This window comes from Globicephala melas, chromosome 13 (assembly GCF_963455315.2).
Source record: "Globicephala melas chromosome 13, mGloMel1.2, whole genome shotgun sequence".
Lineage (NCBI taxonomy): Eukaryota > Metazoa > Chordata > Mammalia > Artiodactyla > Delphinidae > Globicephala > Globicephala melas.
The window spans coordinates 16,522,125-16,541,935 of NC_083326.1; the positions used below are offsets into that span (position 1 = coordinate 16,522,125).

The window sequence follows — 19,811 nt, forward strand, 5'->3', positions numbered from 1 at the left end:
GAAAACCTGTTTACTTCTCACCTCTCATTCAATCCGTCTCCAAAATTCTAACTTTGTCTCAGAAACGCTTCTTGCTTTCATTCACCCTTTCCATTCCTGTGGCCTCCCCCCTGGAGTCCAAGTCTTCCCCACATCTTCTCTGGACCCCGACTGGCCTCCCCACCTTTGTCCTTTCCTGCCCCGATCCATACCGACTGCTGCCAGGTTAAGCTTCTGAAAGCACGGTTTCACATCCACATCCTTTCCTGCCCCTACACCATCAATGGCTTCCTGCAGAATAAATGCCAAAGTCCCCCTCCCACCCACCATTCTAATCCTTTTCCTACAAGTCCTGCTCAAATGCTCCAGGCTTCAGGCAGAAAGCATTTTTTGTTGTCCAGAAGACAGATCCACCCTCCCTTACCACCTTGCTGCTGCAGAAATGCTACTCCAGATGTCCAGATGACTACCTACCCTTCCAGGGCACTGGCAAATGCTACTTCTTCCATGAAGCCATTCTAAACCCTCTAGCAGGAAGTCATCTTTCCCCCTCTGAACTCCAAGGCCACTTCATCCAACACCACCTGGCACTTGAGTTCCTTGTGTCCATGTGTCCTTATTCCTACAGAGGTAACCTCCTAAAGGAGCATCTCTATATAAAAATAATCAAACCAACGTGCTAAATTAGCACTTTCTTACAAGGAAGCGTTGTGTCAAGAGTTATGGAAGACACAAGGCCATCAGCTGACAGCTTAGTAAGGAATTATGCTCAATCCATGCAAAAATAAAGCAATAATATCACGAACTCTTTTTAATCATCATATACAAATGTTAGTTGAAGTCATAAAAATACAGGATATCTCAGACAAAGTGAGTCTCCTTAACAGAATGAAAAATCTGAGGCAGCATACTGCAGTGGCTTATATCATAACCTCTGGAGCCAGTCATGGCTGGCTTCTAATCCCAGCTCTGGCATTACTTATTTTGTGATCTTGGGCAAATCATTTAGCCTCTCTGTGCCTCAAGTTCTTGTAAATGGAGAAATCAAAATAGAGATTAGTAGTACCTTCCCCTTAAGACTATTGTGATAATGACGCACAATCTGTATGCAAAACACTTAGAGCCTGGCACGTAACTAGTGTCATCCATATTAGCTACTCTTATTCTTATGCAAATGTTTTATCTGGGGGAAAAAAAAAACACAGAAGGATCAGATATTTGGTAGTTAAGATGCCAGCAGGATTTTTTCTAGAAAGAGAGACTTTACCATCTTAAAATCCTGAGGCCAGATTTGTTCTATTTGCTGACAGGGAGTCTGACAGGTAAGGTAAAATTAAATTCACCGGGGGTGGCTCTTTGTACAATGGACTGAACGCTGTGCAAATGGGGCAGGCACCGAGACCACTGACTCAAACACAAAGCTTTCAGCCAACGAAGGGCTCACCCACAATCAGCCATTGTCTCCCACAAACAACCCCTCTGTTGTCATCCAGATGAGTGCCAAATGAAACCGTTTGACTTACGAGTTGCGGACAGTGGCTCTGCGTAGACACAACCACAAATCCAATTAACTGCTGCAAAGGAAATCTTGCACTAGGCATTGAATTTGGTCTGAGAAGCAAGCTTTGGGGTTCAGCTTTTTAAGGGACACTAACCCACATCATTCAGCTGGACTAAGCATATAGGAGTCCGGTTCAAAGCCCATCACATCATATACGGCAATTTATTTGTTAATGGTGTGGGGAACAGCTGTGACTGTAGGGTATCAACATCTGTCATTTTCCCCCCAAAATATGAAAACGCATTAAACATAAATTACCACAGATATCTCAACCTGAACTTGCATTGCAGACTCATATTCATACACAGTGAAACGAGAACCGCTGGGACATTCGATGTTTTATTAACTTTTTACTAAAAGCATTTATAGCTCAGAGCTGCCTGTTATTCACAGGTCAGAATTATTAAAGTGGTGGAACAGCAAATTCACATTTATCATCCTCTTATTTCCTGATAAATTTGAGAAATTAAAAGAATTATAGCAATAAGACTGATGCTACCTACACAAGAACAAACAAATAAACAAACTCTCTCTTTTGCTGTGGTTAGAATGTCTGATTTTACTCACTGCCTGGAATACTGGGCATGGCTGCTTCAGCAAAGTCCCTTCTTTCCAAGCGTCAGGGAAGGTTAGGGAAGGTAGACTGACTGCCAAAATACATACCCCCAAATCTCACTGGCCTAACGCATGTGGTTTAATTTCTTCACGTTGCATCTCAATGCAACTTGGTAAGGAAGTCTCTGCTCCACAAGGTCATTCAGGACCAGGGGTCCTTCCACCCCGTGACTCCATCATACCCCAGGGCTTCATAGTTCTCCTCGGCACACCCCTGCAGCTGGCCAGCAGACCAGAAAGAGAGCAGATATGCAAAAGGACCCCCACTCTTAACTGCCTCTCATTTCCACACACAACCTTTCATGAGAACCAATCTCATGGCTCCAGCTAGATACAGAAAGTAGTCCAATACAGTGGTTGTCAACTGCGGGCAATTTTGACTCTCAAGAGGCAGGTGGCAATGTCTGGAGACATCTCTGATTGTTATAGCTGGGTAACTGGCATCTAGTGGGTAGAGTCCAGGGAAGCTCCTAAACGTCCCCCAGTGCACAGGACAGTCTCCCCACAAGAAAAAATTAACCAGCCCCAAATGGCAATATTGCCGAGACTTTGGTAAGCATCTAGCCAGTCTCCACAGTCGCACATACGTCAATGCTCAGATCCACCACCATTTCCCACTACCATACACTCTAATCAATCCCAACAAATCCACGTATCGATAGTCTGTTCGTTCATTTGCTTGTTCGTTCCTCCATTCATTCATCCAAGCTCCAGGCTCCTAAACAAGACAAGGTCTTACAAGTCAAAGACTTCACAGTGGAGCAGGGGAGGCAAGTATATGTAGATTATCAGACATGGGGGTAAGTGGGATTTAAAAGAACAAATGGAAGGGCAATGAATTCCGGCTGAGAGAGTTGGAGGAGAAGCCATAGGGAAAGTGGAATAGGAAAGACGTCTCGAAGGAAGCATATACTCATGGCTTTCCATCGAAATGCTGTGGGGGTTTTTTTGCAGGGCGGTGGAGAAGAAAAAGGTGGTTCCAGGAAAAGGAAACTGTACAAACAAAGGAATAACAATATGAAAGGATATGATTTATTCCCTTTTTGTTTAGGGGAAGAAATAGGAACTAGGGGAGGAGGGGTAGTAAAAAACGCTATTTGGTTCAAACATTTTTTAGCAGTGTGCTCGTGAAAGTCTTAAGCTCCCAGCCACACACACTGGCTTTCAGTCAAGTGGCCCTTTGAGAAACAATTCACACCACCAGGCTTCATAGAAATTTGTTAGCACAGGGCAAAGCCCGGGTAATAGCTGGAAATCTCACTGCAAATTTCCCAACAGGACCTGTCACAGAGTCTTTCAAACCATGCTACCTCAGAGCCAACATGAAACTGATTCAGGCAGATGGTTGCCCAAATGCATCCATCTTTGTTCCCCAAAGACAGGACCGTGCAGAAGTCAGATCTCTTCCTAAATTATGTCACACTGAACCTGTTGGGTTAAAAAAGAAAAGCTTTTGCTTCTTCCGATCTTCTTCCAGTTGTGAATGTAGCTCCCAGGCTGTGGTTAAGAGCACAGACTGCCCGGGTTCAGATCCTGGCTCTGGCATAAATTCACTGTGTGACCTTGAAGAAGTTACCTAAGTTTCCAGGATCTCCTGCCTCCCAGATAATGTGCTTAAAGCTCTTAGCACTGAACCTGAAGCATATAATAAACACTGTCTCTATCTTTGTACCACAGCCATCTCCTCTGCCCCCCAAAATTGTCTTTTGGTTGTCATAAAATTCATTGTGGAATCTGACACAGTTGGGAAGGGAAATATCTGATGAACTTTCATGTTGTTTTGTAGAATATTACTAATAGCGACTTCAGTTTGCTTGGGCCAGATGCTATTAATTACAAACCAACATCACCATGTAAACAACGGTGGTTCTTAATTTTGAAGCTAAAATTAAAATTTTTAAAATACCATACTCCGACACAATTATTACCCCCATCATTCTCTTTACTCACGCTTCCTCCCTCAAATTGATGCCTCTCTCTCTCTCTAACTCTTATTTTCACTGTGATCTGCTTTGGGAAAACAGTGTATCTAGTTGTTAAGTACTATAGATTATATCGAACGACACTAATCACCTAGCACTAAAAAGCCTCATAAAAGGAAGAAATTTGTTTCTTTACAAGTCGGAATGTCGAAGGAGAAGTTAAAACGAGGGAAGCAGCCTCCAGAACCCGGAGAAGAGTCAGTCTGTTCCGAACTGCTTCCTCCTATGGTGAGGGGGAGACATCTAGGGTCTTAGGCTAAGTCAAGTCCCATCCACCTTTACGAAAAGTGGAAACAAAATTGCATGGCAATGCCTTTTGCAGTAAGTCAAGAACAAGGAATAAAACAAAAGTCAAGCCAACCAGAAGAACTAGGCTGAATCACGCTTAGGCTTCAAAATTGATTATCGCTGCCCTCCTAATTTACAAGGAATTCTAAATTGTCTGGACAGGGTCTCCTTCAATTTCCATTGCAGACTGGACTTGATCCCAAGAGAATGCTATTTTAAGGAGCACATTAAAGAGAGGGTTCGGCATCTGCATGGACAGATTTCAACAAGTAAGGTATAATAAGTCTGGAGTGAAGTCTGTCGTGTTCTTTTTAACTTCTTAGTAAAGACATTTTTCCTTGTACGTCAATGAACTCCTTGTAGGGAAGTACGACCGCCCTGAGATGCAATTCTCAAAAACTTTATTTATTATTTTGATATAAACTCAAGGCGTATGAACAATAAATTTCTGATAGCTCTGACTCCACTGTTGGAAAAAAAAAAAAGTAAACTATGGACTCTGCAAAGAAACACTCTCTTTGAACTAATATTTAGTATTTTGTGTATAGAAATAAAGGCAATTTAGTAATCAATTCTGTTTACCCGAAAGATTCCCCTTCCGTAGATAAGCTATTTACCTTCTTCTTAGGTGAAGTAAGAACCCATGAAGAAACCTGGCTTGTCAGGAACATAAAAGAATATGATTTCTCAGCGTACATAATGATGACATGGGAGTCTGATGCGCAGGGTGATGTAAATGTCTGGCAGTTGCCCTCAGGTGCTCTGTGCATGAGATTTAGAGAACCGGCAACCAGCAAACTAATTACTGTTTCTGGCAACTTGCTGCAGGTCCTACCATCCCTGGATAAACAGTTAACACTTCTCAGGAAGAAACAGAAGACAAAAGATTACCATTTGAAGCCTCAGCTAAAGACTAGAAAAATCTGTGGCTTATCTAAGAGCCTTATAGGTTGCCATCTGTGTTCATAACGAAGGTTCAGGAGGAGGGAATGCTGGCAACTGGGAGCCTGGCTCTGGACATCTCCACCCAGCAGTATGGAGCCAGGCCTGGTCCCCTTCCCAGCCCCCATTTGGAATTAACAGACTCAGCAGGAAATCCCTCCCACACCTTTGGGAGGAAAGCACTGAGCACTGTGTACACAAGCGCCCCCATCACAGCCCACACTACCGTCACGTTTACAACACGGGCACGTTCCAGAAACATCCTAGCTGCAACCAAAAGACAAGGCAACCCATCTGCTGGTGTCGTGTGGTTTCACCGAGAAGAAAAAAACACAAGTCGAGAAGGGCCTAAGCTCCTACATAAATACACTTCGGATATCAGCACAACAAGGAATCTGCTTGCAACAAGAGCAGATCTGGGTTTACACACTTTCAAATTAGGTATCAAAGGCCCAGGCTCAAATCCAGCCTGAACTGGAACCCAGCTCTCAAAGCTATTTCTGAAGATTAAAAATTGATTCTAGCCTTCCTTCAACAAATATTTACTGAATGTCTACTATGTACCAAGTTCCATTCAACAGCCCTACCAGGCATAGCAAATACCACTGTCTAGGGGAAACTTTTTAAAGACTCCATTAACTTTATATTTTGCATTGTACAGTCTAGTTTTTGTGCCTTTATTAAAGAGCTCTCTTCTTTAAAATAATACTAATACTAATAAAGATTCCATCCAAAAAGCAGATTCAAATATAGATTGACAGCTACACTGCCTTCTCCAGTCTTATCCTGCCCCATTCTCTCCTGCCTCCTGTCTTACGATTGGCTGTGCCTCTAACGATGTGAAATGTCTACAAAGCCTGCTTCAGGATGCGAACAACAATCATAGAACAAGGACAGGACCCCTAAGCAGGGTGACCAACCGGTCCCAGGTTTCCTGGGACTATTCTGGTTTTAAAATGGCAAGTCCCTCAACTCAGGTACCCTCTTAGGCCTGGACAAGCTGAGTCAGTGGGTCACCCTACCCCCAAGAAACCAGACCTCAGCAAAGGGAGGTACATTACTTCACTTGCCTGAGGGAAATGAGGCCCTAGGAGAAAGGCGCCTGGTGCCCTTTAAGGAAGGCCTGGGTTGCCCGTGGGCTGTCCTAGAACCTCACAGCTTCCTCCAGCTTCCTCCTGAGAAGGCCTATCCTTTTAAAATGCCACACCATTTAAGCTTTACAAAGACTTTCCAATGACAAGACTCCAATGACACGACATACAGAAGAAATCTTCACATAAATGCCGCAGGCTGGAGTTATTTGGATGTGGGTATTTCCTTGGCTAGTTTAAGAGCTCCTTCAGTTTAGACCATAACTATTGACCCCAAGATTTCCAGAATCCAGCACCAAGACTGGTGGATGGTAAATACTACATAAAATGGACGATAATAATAGTTGCCATTACGCAGGGCTTGTGATGTGTAGGACAACACACGAAGCACCTTATATAAATGATCTCACACTCACAATAACTCAGTGAGGTTGATTGACCTCCATTTTCCAGAGGAAGAAACCAAGGCTCAGTCAGACCTTATTTACTCAAGGTCATTATGACAGAGCTCATGTTTGAACCCAACCCATCTTGCTTCAAAAGTTCCATGTTTTCAACCATTCAACTGAATTAGGTTCAAGTAAGGTGAGCATATATAGTGAGGCATCAAGAACTGAGAGAGGAGAGTATCAGATACATTTCTTTTATTCTCTCCACTTTCAGTGTCGCCATTGCAAGAAAAAAAAAAAAAGGCAGAAGAAGCCAAATCAATTATGAGTTAAGCTCGTACATTAAGCTAAGGCAAGGTAGGGATTTTAGTTAGAATTGGGCAGAACTGTGCCTGGCAAACAGTAGGCACTCAATATTTGAATAAATGTAATGAATACAATTGCATACCTAATATGAGTTTTAAGTTATTGATGCTCAGTGTTTCAAAGGCTATTTTAGCCACCACCATAGGTGAATAGATGAACTCCTACCTGAAGCTCCTGAAGGGTTAGTGATGGGGCAGGAATACATGGACAGGTACTTACCCCAGTTAAGGATGGCTGGCACTCTACCTGCATGGTAGAGATCTACCCTCCTGCTCTCCAACCACTTTCAGTTTCATTTAACCTGAAAGGAAGCAATCTGCAAACCTACAGAGCGACACAACTGCAAAAGAACATCACACCAAATACTTTGTTTCTGAGACATTTATCTCTCAGCTCCATTCATTACCTGTCAAACTGAGAACATTATTTTAATGTTAATATATTCCTGGTCATTTTCTCCAAGCAGCTGAACACATTTCCTCTTTCATAATAACACTATCCATAATGATCGAGCATTCCGAGGGCTAAAGAAGACTTTCTATCCTGTGAATTATTCCAAGATCAAAAGAAGTGAGGTAAACCAGATGTCCCTCCCAAAGGCATTTATGGCCAGAAGTTAATTAGGAAGGGGGGGTGGTAGCCATTTGTGGGAAACTGTCACCCACTCATGTCAAACCCAAACAGCACCATCTGCTCCCTGAGTTTGTTGGCTGGCTTGGTGGAGTGTAGAGTTCTGATGCTGCTTACTGTATGTCCCCAGGAAGAGGGGTTTTTTGTTTGCTTTGTTATTGTTTTGGAAGAATCAGCCCAATTCAAGTTGAAAAACAGGCCACCAGTGACAATTCATTTTGTTAGAATGATGACCCTCTATGAGAATGTTCACCTCCCAACCACTGGTATGCACACTGCAGCCTGGCAACCCTAATCTGATTCAACATTTACTCATTATTAATGCAAGTAGGGGAAGCTCTTAAAAATAATTTTCTCTCTTCTTAACTTCAATTCCACAGGCCCAAAGCATGTATAATTCCCTTACCACAGTAAGTCAAAATCATTTCTGTGTTATCAATGATCGAGTATGTACGGAGCCCTTAATTTGTACAAACGTGGTAGGGAATACAAAATAAGGTCAAACCTCATCCAGTCTTCATCTTTAAGGAACTTGCAAGAGAACCGAGATCCTGCTATTTTCATCTCTATATCTACCAGCCTGCAGGCCCCTTGGAAAGAACTGTACGCCTTACCCTCTCCCCCAGCTGAGCAATGACTTGTGATATGTGGTTTGATGACAAAAGACACCCTGGGACATCTTGTCAACACACCTCCTGTTACATGAACTAGCTTTAGTGGGTTTCTATTCTTTGCAATTAAACAGAAAAAGACACTTCAATCTTACGTGATAATACAGGACAATCTAATGATAAGTGCCCTTTGTAGAATGAATGTTGAGTGAAATGAGAGAGGTAATTTTGACAGAGAACTGTGGAGGCGTCGAGGATTGCTATGAGCTAAAATGATGGAGTTAAGTTTTTTAGGAGAGTTAAGAGCTGAGTCACACCTTTAATGATGGGGTATCATGAGGCACAGGAGACTGTAGGCCACAGAATATTCCAGGATTAAGAAACAGGGCCATGCAAAGCATTTTGGGGGACTAGTGGGCTAACCATCCCAGCTAATGTTGTGTTTTAAAGTCATGCAGAGCAAAAGTCAAAGCTGGACAGGAAGCTGGGGCTGGGAAAGCCAGGAATGAGAGAAATAAGGTTCTCAGCTAAGATGTGGCAGTGGGGATGGAAATCAAGGAAGATGTGGGAACTGTCACTAAAGATGCTGAGTTCACTATTTACAACAGCCAGGACACGGAAACAGCCGAAGTGTCCATCGACAGATGAACGGATAAAGAAGATGTGGCACATATATACAATGGAGTATTATTCAGCCATGAAAAGGAACGAAACTGAGTTATTTGTAGTGAGGTGGATGGACCTAGAGTCTATCATACAGAGTGAAGTAAGTCAGAAAAACAAATACCGCATACTAACACACATATATGGAATCTTAAAAAAAAAATGGTTCTGAAGAACCTACAGGCAGGACAGGAATAAAGACGCAGACGTAGAGGATGGACTTGAGGACATGGGGAGGGGGAAGGGTAAGCTGGGATGAAGTGAGAGAGTGGCATGGACATATATACACTACCAAACGTAAAACAGATAGCTAGTGGGAAGCAGCCGCATAGCACAGGGAGATCAGCTGGGTGCTTTGTGACCACCTAGAGGGGTGGGATAGGGAGGGTGGGAGGGAGGGAACATGGGGATATATGTATACATATAGCTGATTCACTTTGTTATACAGCAGAAACTAACGCACCATTGTAAAGCAATTATACTCCAATAAAGATGTTAAAAGAAATAAAAAATTTAAAAAATAAAGATAATCTGTTAATAAGCGGAACACCAACGTGAATAATAATGGCCCCTATTTCCACAGTATCTATTTCCACAGTATCTCTCAAAGCTTTTACCAAAATCTCACCAGTTCTTGTAGAACCTCAGTGAGGAGCACATTACATGTGATTATCTGGACTTATTAATGGAAAGTGAGGCAGAAAAGTTACACTTCCTTGACAGGTAGGAGTAAGATGGGGATGGGGGAGCAGAAAGAGAAAACACAAGCACAGAATACTGCGTTCGGAGACTCCATTTCCTCACGACTTCTTCTCCACCAGCAGCACATCTGCATTTGATCAATCCCTTCCCTGGGGAAGTCTGCTCCCCCAGGAAGCCTATATGATGTTACAATAATAACCTTTACCATGCAGGATGTTGCAATGAGTTTCATCCATGCAGGAATTAATAAATCAAGTGGTGAATAAGGCATCCTTTCCTACTCAGCCCCTTGACTCCCAGCAGCTCACAGGTACCACACCCACCCGCCCCCCTGCCCGCCCCCCGACACACACACACACACACACACACACACACACACACACACAACTCCACAAGGAATGTGCTCCAAGGCCTGTGCAGCCACATCAGGTCTCCGGCAGGAAATCCCAGGCCTCGAGAGCTACCCGAAGGAAATGCAAATCACATATACACGCCTTGAGGCCTCCCTCCTGAACTCTCACAATGACAGTAAGTCAACTGGAAACAGAAAATCCTTAACCATAAAACAAGTACTTGCTTTATCCTGGAACATACAGTGTAGCTCCCAAAGCCCTGAGGGAAGGATCAGGAAAACCAACACGTTCCTTGCTTCCGGCTTCCACGACATTGCAACCACGTCATTGCGACTGGCAGTGCCAGGAACCACGTTCCCTCCACAGGGGTCTTCTACCTAGATGGCCAACTTCACTATGAAAGTAAAACGGTAGGAACTCAGAGGCCCAACAAAATCTAGGCATGTATTTTGGAGCTTCCCAAAGACATCTCAAGACCAGTCCCTCCGGGCTTCATTTTCTCCCTCTCTCAGTCTGCGCCTCGCCCTGAATTAGTACCTGGAGGTCTTGGATGGGCTGCATCTGATCTCTCTGCCGGTTTCTCAGCTGCTCATCTCCACCTCAGAACTCCTACGGGTGCAATACTTTGTCACTCAAGGAAAGCTGGACTAGGGGGCAGCCTCTGGACTCTTAGGCCAACACTGAGGTCCTCTGGTCACTGACTCAGGAGCTAGCAGTCAGCTTACCATATCACCTGCCTACGGAGAGCTGTCTGTAAAAACGACTTCAACAAGGTGATTACTGACCCAGAAGCCATACTCTTGTTCAATTCCATACTTATGCTAAAGGTATATATCAAATCCTAGACGTTCTAATCCATGCACGCATTCATCACAACAAAGATTATTTGCGTGACCAGCACTCTGCACAGCAAAATCTCTCAACAAGCCACCAGCCGCTTAATCCACAGCCCCTCACAATGACTATGCCACAGAACCCAACTATTTTTAGGGAGGGTGCAGAAAGGGAGGCTTTAAAACTTACCACCCTCATAGCCACCATGGTTGTTGATGAAAGTTTGAATGCCCCAGAACTCTCAGGTGTTCTATTAGCCCTATGACCAGAAAATACCTCTTGTCCAAATTCCTTTTTCTAATATCAAAGCAGTAAGAGGAAGATCTAGACTACCCCACACACCCCCTGCCCCCTCTTGGTCTTATCTGCCGTATTGGCTGAAGGAGGCCACATCCTGGGTGACGCTAGGCCCACCGTTGCTTTTTCTACCCTTGGCTGCTCAAACAAACTCAGGAAGTCTTAGACAAGAGGCAGACAGCGAGGGAGAGGAAGTGTGTAAGCAATCCCTCTCTATTATATAATGCTAAGCACAGAACCTCCTAGAACCAGCCTTGGAAACATTCCTGGCCTATCACGTCAGAACAAAGAACTACTCAAAACAGGCAAAAAGAGAAAATAATTATCATTTTTTATTTGATGACCGGTGTGAGGTCATATTAGCAAATATAATAGGAACATACTAGTAAAGAACAGGTTGGAGTACGACCAGATTCTTTAAGCGACGTATCATTTGTTCATTCAATCCATACTCGTATAACACTCAATGTGCTAATGAGCTAGACCCCACAGGAACACACTAGACCACATCGCTTGTGGAAGGGCATTAGTGCTACTCACCTATATCCGGTTTTCCCTTTTTCAGTACAAGAAATATCAGATTGTCGTTAAACGGGGTCATAGGACTAGTCTGGTGAAGCAACATAAGTCACTTCAGGGTCAGATCATGTCATTTTGGAGCAAGATCCCCTGGAGCTTCCTCTCCCATGCTGCAGTGATCTTGTGACCTTGATCACACGTCAAGATCACACCCCCACCAATTTGGGTCGTTGCATGACTACGATGAGCAGGGCCCACTTGCTGACTGTGTTGGACACACAGTGTGGGAAAGAAAGAAACTGGGCCACTGAGACCCGGAGGTTATTTGTTATGGCAGAATAACCTAACCTATCTTGCTGATACATCACTGCTTAAAAAAGAGAGAGATCTGCAAACGTCCCCCTCCCATCTGTTTTCTAATTCAGAAAAGCAGAATTTATTTCAAAATTCAAGTGCAGCAGGGCCTGAATAATGCCTTGAAATGTAGAGGGTGCCAACAGGATAGACAGATCTAAACAACTCTGAGAGAATAAGGAATGAAAACAGAATAACCTCTCGACAATGGTGAAATCTACCCATTCATGTGGGATTCAGCTGCGGAGTTTAAAGACTATGAAGAGAAGGTCGCCTTCTGACAACAGGTGCAGACATTGGCGAAGCAGTGAGCACCCTAATGAAAGAGGCGTTCAAGTGGAGGCGGGATGATCATAGGCTGCCTCCTCAGAAGTCCAGTACCCCCTCTTTGCTCCCCTCTCTCTAGCGCCCACTGCACCTAATTAGTCAGGTCTTCATTTCTCCATCCCCCCAGAAGCTCTGGAAGGCGGTTCGCCTTTGTGTCTCCACACTCCGCCCCAGCCTGCCCCTTGGCAGTGATCAGAGAGCCCAGTGCCTATCAGGAGCTCCATAAACATCTGCCAAATGAATTAAATGAACACTGTAGAAAGGACTCGGCTCTGGCGGCAAAAGTCGGTCTCATCACCTCTAGGGCTCCTCCAACCTAAAACTAAAACACACTACTGCCGACATCTGGGAGTGGAGAGCATCCACCTAAAAGAACAAATTAAACATCAGTACAACACTTGATTAGGATTTATTACTAGACACAATTGAAAACCACATTGAAAGCTAACTCTGTGCTATGGCTATCTTTGTTCTTGGACATGCATTTACATGTTCAGGCAGCTGTTTTCCCATGTGGAATTTTGTGGGTGAGGTATTTATTTTTTCTATTTAAAACACACACACACACACCCTTTGTTTCTATTGCATTATTACACTCCCTATTATCCCATCACCTAGCTTCCCCTCTTGCACAGCACACACCCTGCATCACTGCTGACATAAAAACCACTTGTCAAAATACCTCTACCTTAGCCCCACTACAAGGCTGATCTTTCCAAAGCACTGGTCTTTGTTTCAGCTGGGACAGGTTGATAACTCATCTACTTTTCCTGGTGATACATGAATGCTCTGAGTCGAAGAATAAATGCCAGCATCACTGATGTTTTGTTAAAAGTCACGTTTCCAAACAAAACTACCCTAGAGGGGAATGACAAATCTTTCAAGTTTTAAAATTTTATTTTTTAAGGGATTTGGGGAAAAAAATGGTGAAGGGAGAATCTGCCCCAGATACCATGCTGTTGCTATAGTGCAAGAGACAGCACACTGGCCTCTGGTCCTCAGCCGTCCCTTCTTCCTGCAAAATAAAACTTGAGTCTATGTCCATACACATCCTTCTTCCCTGCTTCTCGTGTAGGACACCATGACTCTGCGCTCTAGGAGACAACACCAACACCAGGTGTCCTGATCCATCTGAAGGGTAGGCTTTCACTGAGTTTTATCAAGATAACCCCAGACCTGGTTAGGCTGCCATCAAAACAGAACTATCCTTGGAATGAAAAGAATAATAGGCCAGAGTTTTTGGAAAAGAACCAACACCTAAAGATAAAATGCAGACTGAGGGCCTAATGGTTCATGGCTATATAAATGGAAGCTTAACTGAAGCTCCATTTTCTGCTCCCCCAACTGTCCTCCCTCCCACCTCCCAGTAACTTACTTCTGCACGTCCTTCTTGATATTTCAAACACTATTACAATAAAGCGGGGGGGGGGGGGGAAGAGAGACAGTGTTTCATAAGAAGGTGAACAATTAGGACATTTGACCAATACCTTTTCAACAAATGATATCCCATCTACAGACTGAAGCCAAAATGTATTACTACAGATAAGAAAGCAGACACAAATCCAAACCCCACGTTCAGCTACAACTGCCTATGTGTAGATTATATCAAATTCCCCTCAAAGGGAACCAGGTGGAATTTATACAACCCCAAACGCAGCCTGCCCTCAATGACTTCTTCAAAAGGAAGGTTTCAAGTCTTTTGCAATTTCTTTCTTTGAATCAGGAGTTTCAGCAGCCCCTTCTGCTCCAAACAGATAGGAATGGATGGTGTGAGGCAGAAACCACCCAAATACCCCCCTGCAAACGCCCGTTGACCTGAATGACCCAGAGACACCCAGGAGGCTACCCAGATTAGCGGTGGTTACCTGAATCTGTCACCGAGTCCCTTTCACCCCCTTCTGCGTGATGACATCAAGTGGAAATGGTACGCGTTTGGGAGGCAAGAGGCTGACAAGCAGGAAGCACAACTGAGCCTGAGCTTTGTTCAGCCTGCAGTGAAATACATGCAGTAAGGGTTAGATAGGCGCAGCAGAGAAACCCAAACGACCTCCCGGGCAGAGCAGCGGTGGTGGCGTGGGTGCACTGGGGGGAGGTGGAGGAAGGCGGCGGAGGTGTGGCGGGCTGGCGGGCCGCCGAGGGGCGTAACGCTTCCTAATCGTCTCCGCGGGACAAACAACGACCTCCCCGGACTCCTCTGCAGTCTCCCACGCCCCTAAGTTATCCTCTGGTTGTAGAGCCTCCACTGGCAACGGTAATCCCTCAGAAAGAAAGAAAAACGAGAAGGCATAGCATAGCACCGTGGAACACAAGCAAAATATACTAGGTAAACCCGGTTATGTGGGAACGCGGGGCGCCCAGTCACGCGCCCAAAGAGACACACCAGCGCTGCGTTCGCGAGCATCCTTCTTTCCATCGCCCCTGTCCGCCACCTCATCAAGTCCCGGTCACTGTTTTGCCGATTTCTCTACTCTCTCCAAAACCTTGCGGCGCCGCCCCCAGCCTAGGCGGGATTGGGGACCGCCGCCTCCGGAGCAGCGTCCCACGAGTCCAGCCTGCTTTGTGCTGCCGCTGCCCTCCCAGGAGCGAGCGCCCCGGACGCGTGGGTGCGCACAAAAGACCCCCAACATCTATCCCTCCACTAAGCCCTCTCCTCCCCGGAGGGGCCCGGGGACCGCAGAGACAACTTCCGGGGGGGCGGAAGCGCTCGACAGAGGCCCTGCCAGGGGCCCATCCCGGGGGGGCGCGCGCGGCGCGGGCACGAGACCGGCTCCCTCGGACAGGAGCTCCAGAGGGCATCCGAGGACTCGGCGGAACCGCCGATAGCGCCGCTCCCGAGACCCAGCCGCGGGCGCAGCTCTGCCGGCGTTCGGGAGAGACGCAACTCCAGGGGCCCCCTCCCGCGCGCTCCCGGGCTCCCTCGCCGCGCCCCGGGCCCCGTTCCCCGCGACTCCTGCGGCCCCGCCACCCCGCTCTCCACAGTCCAAAAGGTGCCCCCTCTACCCGCCAGGCGGCACCTCCCCTTTCCAGCTTCCCTAGTTCCGGGCGCGGCCGCCGCGGGGGCGCAGACATCCCTTCGCGCTCCTCTCGCCGCCTGCGACCCAGGAGGAACAGAGCCGAGAAACCGAAACTCACCGACCTCTCTCCGCAGCGGGCTCCGGCGCTCCCTACAGAAGCGGCGACGGCGGCGGCGGCAGCGGCAGCGGCAGCAGCAGCATCGCCGGGGGGTCCCGGCGCGCCCGTCACCCGCTCGGCCAGACGCGCGCCGAGGGCTGCGGGGCGGGCGCGGGGAGCGCGGCGGCGGCGGCGCCTGCAGCCCCAGCTCCCTGCTCGGACCCTCAGGAGGCGCCCCACCTGCCCGGCCGCCCTCCGCGCTCGCAGTCGAACACCGCCGCCAGGCGCTCGGCTAGGAGCGGGAGCTTTTTGTGTCACCGCCCAGACTCGGGCACCAAAAGGGGTGGGGGCGAGAGGCCGGGCTCCTCTCCCCGCGGCACCGCCCCTCCCCGGCGGCTCCACCTCCCACGCCCCTTCCCTCCCACCTCTCCGCTGGTCCAGGACTTCAGTCTGTCAGTCCCAAATCGCAAACCACTCACGGGCTGAGGAGCCGCCCACCCTCCCCCGCGCGCTCCCTCGGCCTTGCCTCCAAGTGCCCGACCTCGGCCGGGACCTCGACGTTGTCCCCTCCACGGCGCGCGAGTGGGACCCGAGCTGGAATCAGGTGTGAAAGGAGGCCGAGCTCGGCCGGCAGGAGGGCGGGTCTGAGGTAGGGGCAGAGGCCGGCGGGGACCAGTCTGCAGCTCGGGACCTGGGGACCGAGCGAGGGGGGAGTCGAGATCGTCACGTTTCCAGAAACTGCCCTGGGTCCGCGTCACCGCTGGTACTTTCTGGCTGCCCCTAAGAGTTCATGTGGTCCAGGCAGGGCGGGGTCCTGCTTTGGTGGAGGGGAGGATGCGTCCAAAGAAGCCTGAATGACACTCCACCACCTGGTTCCCTAGGATGGGGTGCAGGGAGCAGGAACTGGGAGGGGCCAGTCCTGAGGGTTACATGTCAGTGCGAATCCCCGGGACCTCGGGGCGCACCCTATTCTCCACCCTGAAACCGAACTCCTACCTTAGGGACATGCTTAGAATGTCTAGTTCCTCCGAGAAAATCTAGGCGTGGCTCTTGTGTTAACTGCAGAATAGCAGAATGGAGGAGGGAGGTCGCTGGTAGAGGATGGTGTCCATGCTCTCTGTTGCCTTTTTAAAGGATTTCTTTGCAGAACGGAAACCCAAAAGTCTGTTCTATGACTCTAGTAAAGTGAAGCCTGCCGACTTTCCTGGATCTCCAGCACCAGGGTTCAACTGAGTGGTCCCTAGTCATCCAGCAGAGCGGGCAGCCTTTCTGGGCTGCCAGAATGGAGCTGTCTTTATGTCCCTACAGTCTTGTCCACAAGAAAAGAACTCCCATTCTAACCTCTCCCAATAGCTCATGTAAATGCTTCTGCCAAGATTACGAGATGGAAGCCCCATGAACCACGCTATGTGACCTACTAAAATTCAAAGTGTACTCAAGGGACCCTTCTTGTCCCTCAGATAAAAACCTGTTAATAGTGTTCCCAAATGTGCGGTCACTCAGCACATACAGAAATCAGTCACCAAGAAACATAAAGCTTGATGGGTATCAGGCTTTTCTAGGATCCCAAATAAAATGTTCACCTGGCTGACCCATGTCCTTTTGCTCCCTGAAGTTATATCCTCTATTGTACACCTGGCAGGAAGGAAAGCGATATGTCTGCTTTAAAAGCAGACATATATTCTTGGAGTAGAAAACTTCAGGAGTCTTATTTTCAGGCTCAACTTCAGGAACCAAAAAAAATTCTTTTCCTTGTTGTTGTTGTTCTTTTAATGAGAAGCTAATAAGAGTATTGAAAACTCTGATATTGACCAGGAGCTTTGAATAGGATGATGAGTTACAACACACCAAGATTTTACTAGAAAAGTTTAGCCTAGAAATATTATTATACAAGAGTGATTTTAAAGACTACATTGAGGAAGCTACTTTCAGAGATCGCTAATTATTACAAAATGTTTAAAATCTTTTTCAGCTGCTTTCCAAACAATTCTTTGGGAGGATTCAAGCATTCAGCATGGTGTTGGGTAAACTCTAACACCCTTAGTCATTCATTCCCCCTGACTGGTATTTTAATTCACAACCACATCACGGGTGTTCTGCCTTCTGTCCAGTCTTGTAAAGCTGTCACACAGAGAAGGTTAATTTAGTGGGGCAGACCGGGATACGCAGCTCTTAAGATGAGTTGGGGGCCAGCGCCGGGGCAGGCAGCCACGGTTTGAGTCAGGAGAGGCACAGGCAACTACATGTCGAAAAGAACTCTTTAGTGAGACACTTCCAGGATCAAGGCAGTGAGGAGCAGGCAGTGTTGAGAAGCGCACGCTGGCAGGCAGCATGGTCAAAGCTTCAGGAAGGCATCACGCTCCAGACTGAGGCACTGTGCCCATGTGTGGGAGGGAGGGAGACGAGATCAAGGCAGCACCCCAGGTCTTGAAGAACCAGGCTTATCAGGATGGGGCCCCCGGCACTGGGGAGTAAGATAGGATCAGATAGTCCTTAGTTCCTTCAACAAATATTCCTTGAGTGTGGACTCTGTACCTGGACCGTGGCCCTAGAGTTAGGACAGAGAAGGAAACAGACCCACATCCCTACCCTCACAGAACTTTACATCCTAATGGAGGAAGCCGGGAATACACAAGATAATAAATAAGAGAAAGAAACTGTGTGCTGGGGAGGGAAAGGGAAGGAAAGAGGGGAAAATCAAGCAGGGAGGGGTGTTGTGAAGACTTTGTATTGGATGGAAGCTGAAATTTTAGTTTGGTGGCCAGGGAGGGCCCCCTGAGAAGGTGCCTTTTGAGGGGAGAGCTGAAGAGGGAGAGACTTCCTGCCATCAGACAGGACGTGTGTGAGGGGGAGGGCTCTAATATCCCCACTTCACTCCCCTGGGCTGAGTCAAGGTACTGGGACTGGGTTACAAGGTTAGTCAGACCAGTAACATTTATTGATGCACAGTCACTTGAGGTTGAATGAAAGCTGCTTAAATCCAGGCAGGGATGAGTTCTTATTCATCTTTGTACCCACAGCATCAAGCATAGGTATCCCATAAATGTTTATCGAGCTGAACCCTTAAATCTCCTAGAACACGGGGTGGGGCTGAGATAAATGTGACCCCATGATTCCCAGGACTGCCCTTCTATCAGGATGTCACTTCCACAAAACAATGTGATAATCTTTTGTTATCACTTTTCGTGACTGTGTTCTTGATCTTCGAGGGCAGAGATTATATTTCAACTTGTTCCCTGAGCACCTAAGATGCTAAGAGGGAGGGAGAGAAGGAGGAAATACAGGAGAGAGGCAGAGTCGGAGGAGAATGAGGATAGGGAAGCACACAAACCCTGCCGGGTGCTTAAGACCCCTAAAGATCTTCATCCAGCCCAATAATGAGCATGAGTTTTCTGTTTAACATGTTGAGTTTTACATATTAAAATTGCATCTTGAAACTGAACTACGGCGATAGTCGTACACTTAAAACAAGTGGATTTTATGGTACATAAATTATACCTAAATAAAGCTGTTTAAAAACATTGAAGTAGGAGCTGCATTTAGACAGCTTTCATGTGCTGTGAATAACCCAGAGGCATATTTAACCAAACACATTATCATCCTTCCTAATGGGTGTTTAAACCAAATAGATTTGTATGAAATAATAGGAAAAAATATATATTGGTCCACGCCCCCAGTTCCTGGCCCAGAGCTCCTAAAACCCTTGTCATTTTCTCAGTGATAAGTACACTAGAAGCATCTTTTATTCTAATATTTGGTCTTTGATGCTGGTTCCTGACATCAAGGTGATAGAAATGTCTTTTGTTCTAATGAGGTCACCCTGGGTGGGCTCCTGGATGGGAGCTGGTCACCAGAAAGACCAAGATCAGAAGCTTGGAATTTTCAGCCCCACTCCATATTCCCCCAAAGAGGGGAGAAGTGCAATTACGGATCGATCATGTCTCTGTGATGAATCCTCCATAAAAATCCCAAAAGTACAGGGTTCAGAGAGCTTCCAGTTGGTGAGCACGTTGGGGTGCTGGAGAGGGGTGGCCTGCAGAGGGCATGGACGCTCCTCGCTTCTTCCCACGTACCTCTCCCTATGCGTGTCTTCCATCTGGATGTTCAGCTGTATCCTTTATTGTACCCTTTTATAATAAACTGGTAAACAGTAAGTAAACGGTGTCCCTGAGTTCTGTGAGCTGCTCTAGCAAATTA

The 19,811-nt window shown here is 46.8% G+C and overlaps 1 protein-coding gene across 6 annotated transcripts in view; it reads right to left on the reverse strand.

Moving 5' to 3' along the window:
- Positions 1-16,226, reverse strand: part of RNF152 (ring finger protein 152) — an 81,991-nt gene extending 65,765 nt beyond the window's left edge. Inside the window, exons 1-2 of one of the 6 annotated variants that reach the window (XM_060310376.2) lie at positions 16,156-16,226; positions 14,369-14,492 (exon numbers count right to left, since the gene is read on the reverse strand). The gene's annotated coding sequence lies outside the window, so the exon portion shown is untranslated. Of the gene's footprint in view, positions 1-14,368; positions 15,547-15,635; positions 15,766-16,155 lie in introns of those variants that run through there. The other 5 variants (XM_060310374.2, XM_060310375.2, XM_030868096.3 and 2 more) reach the window with 5 other exon arrangements.
- Positions 16,227-19,811: the final 3,585 nt, after the last annotated feature.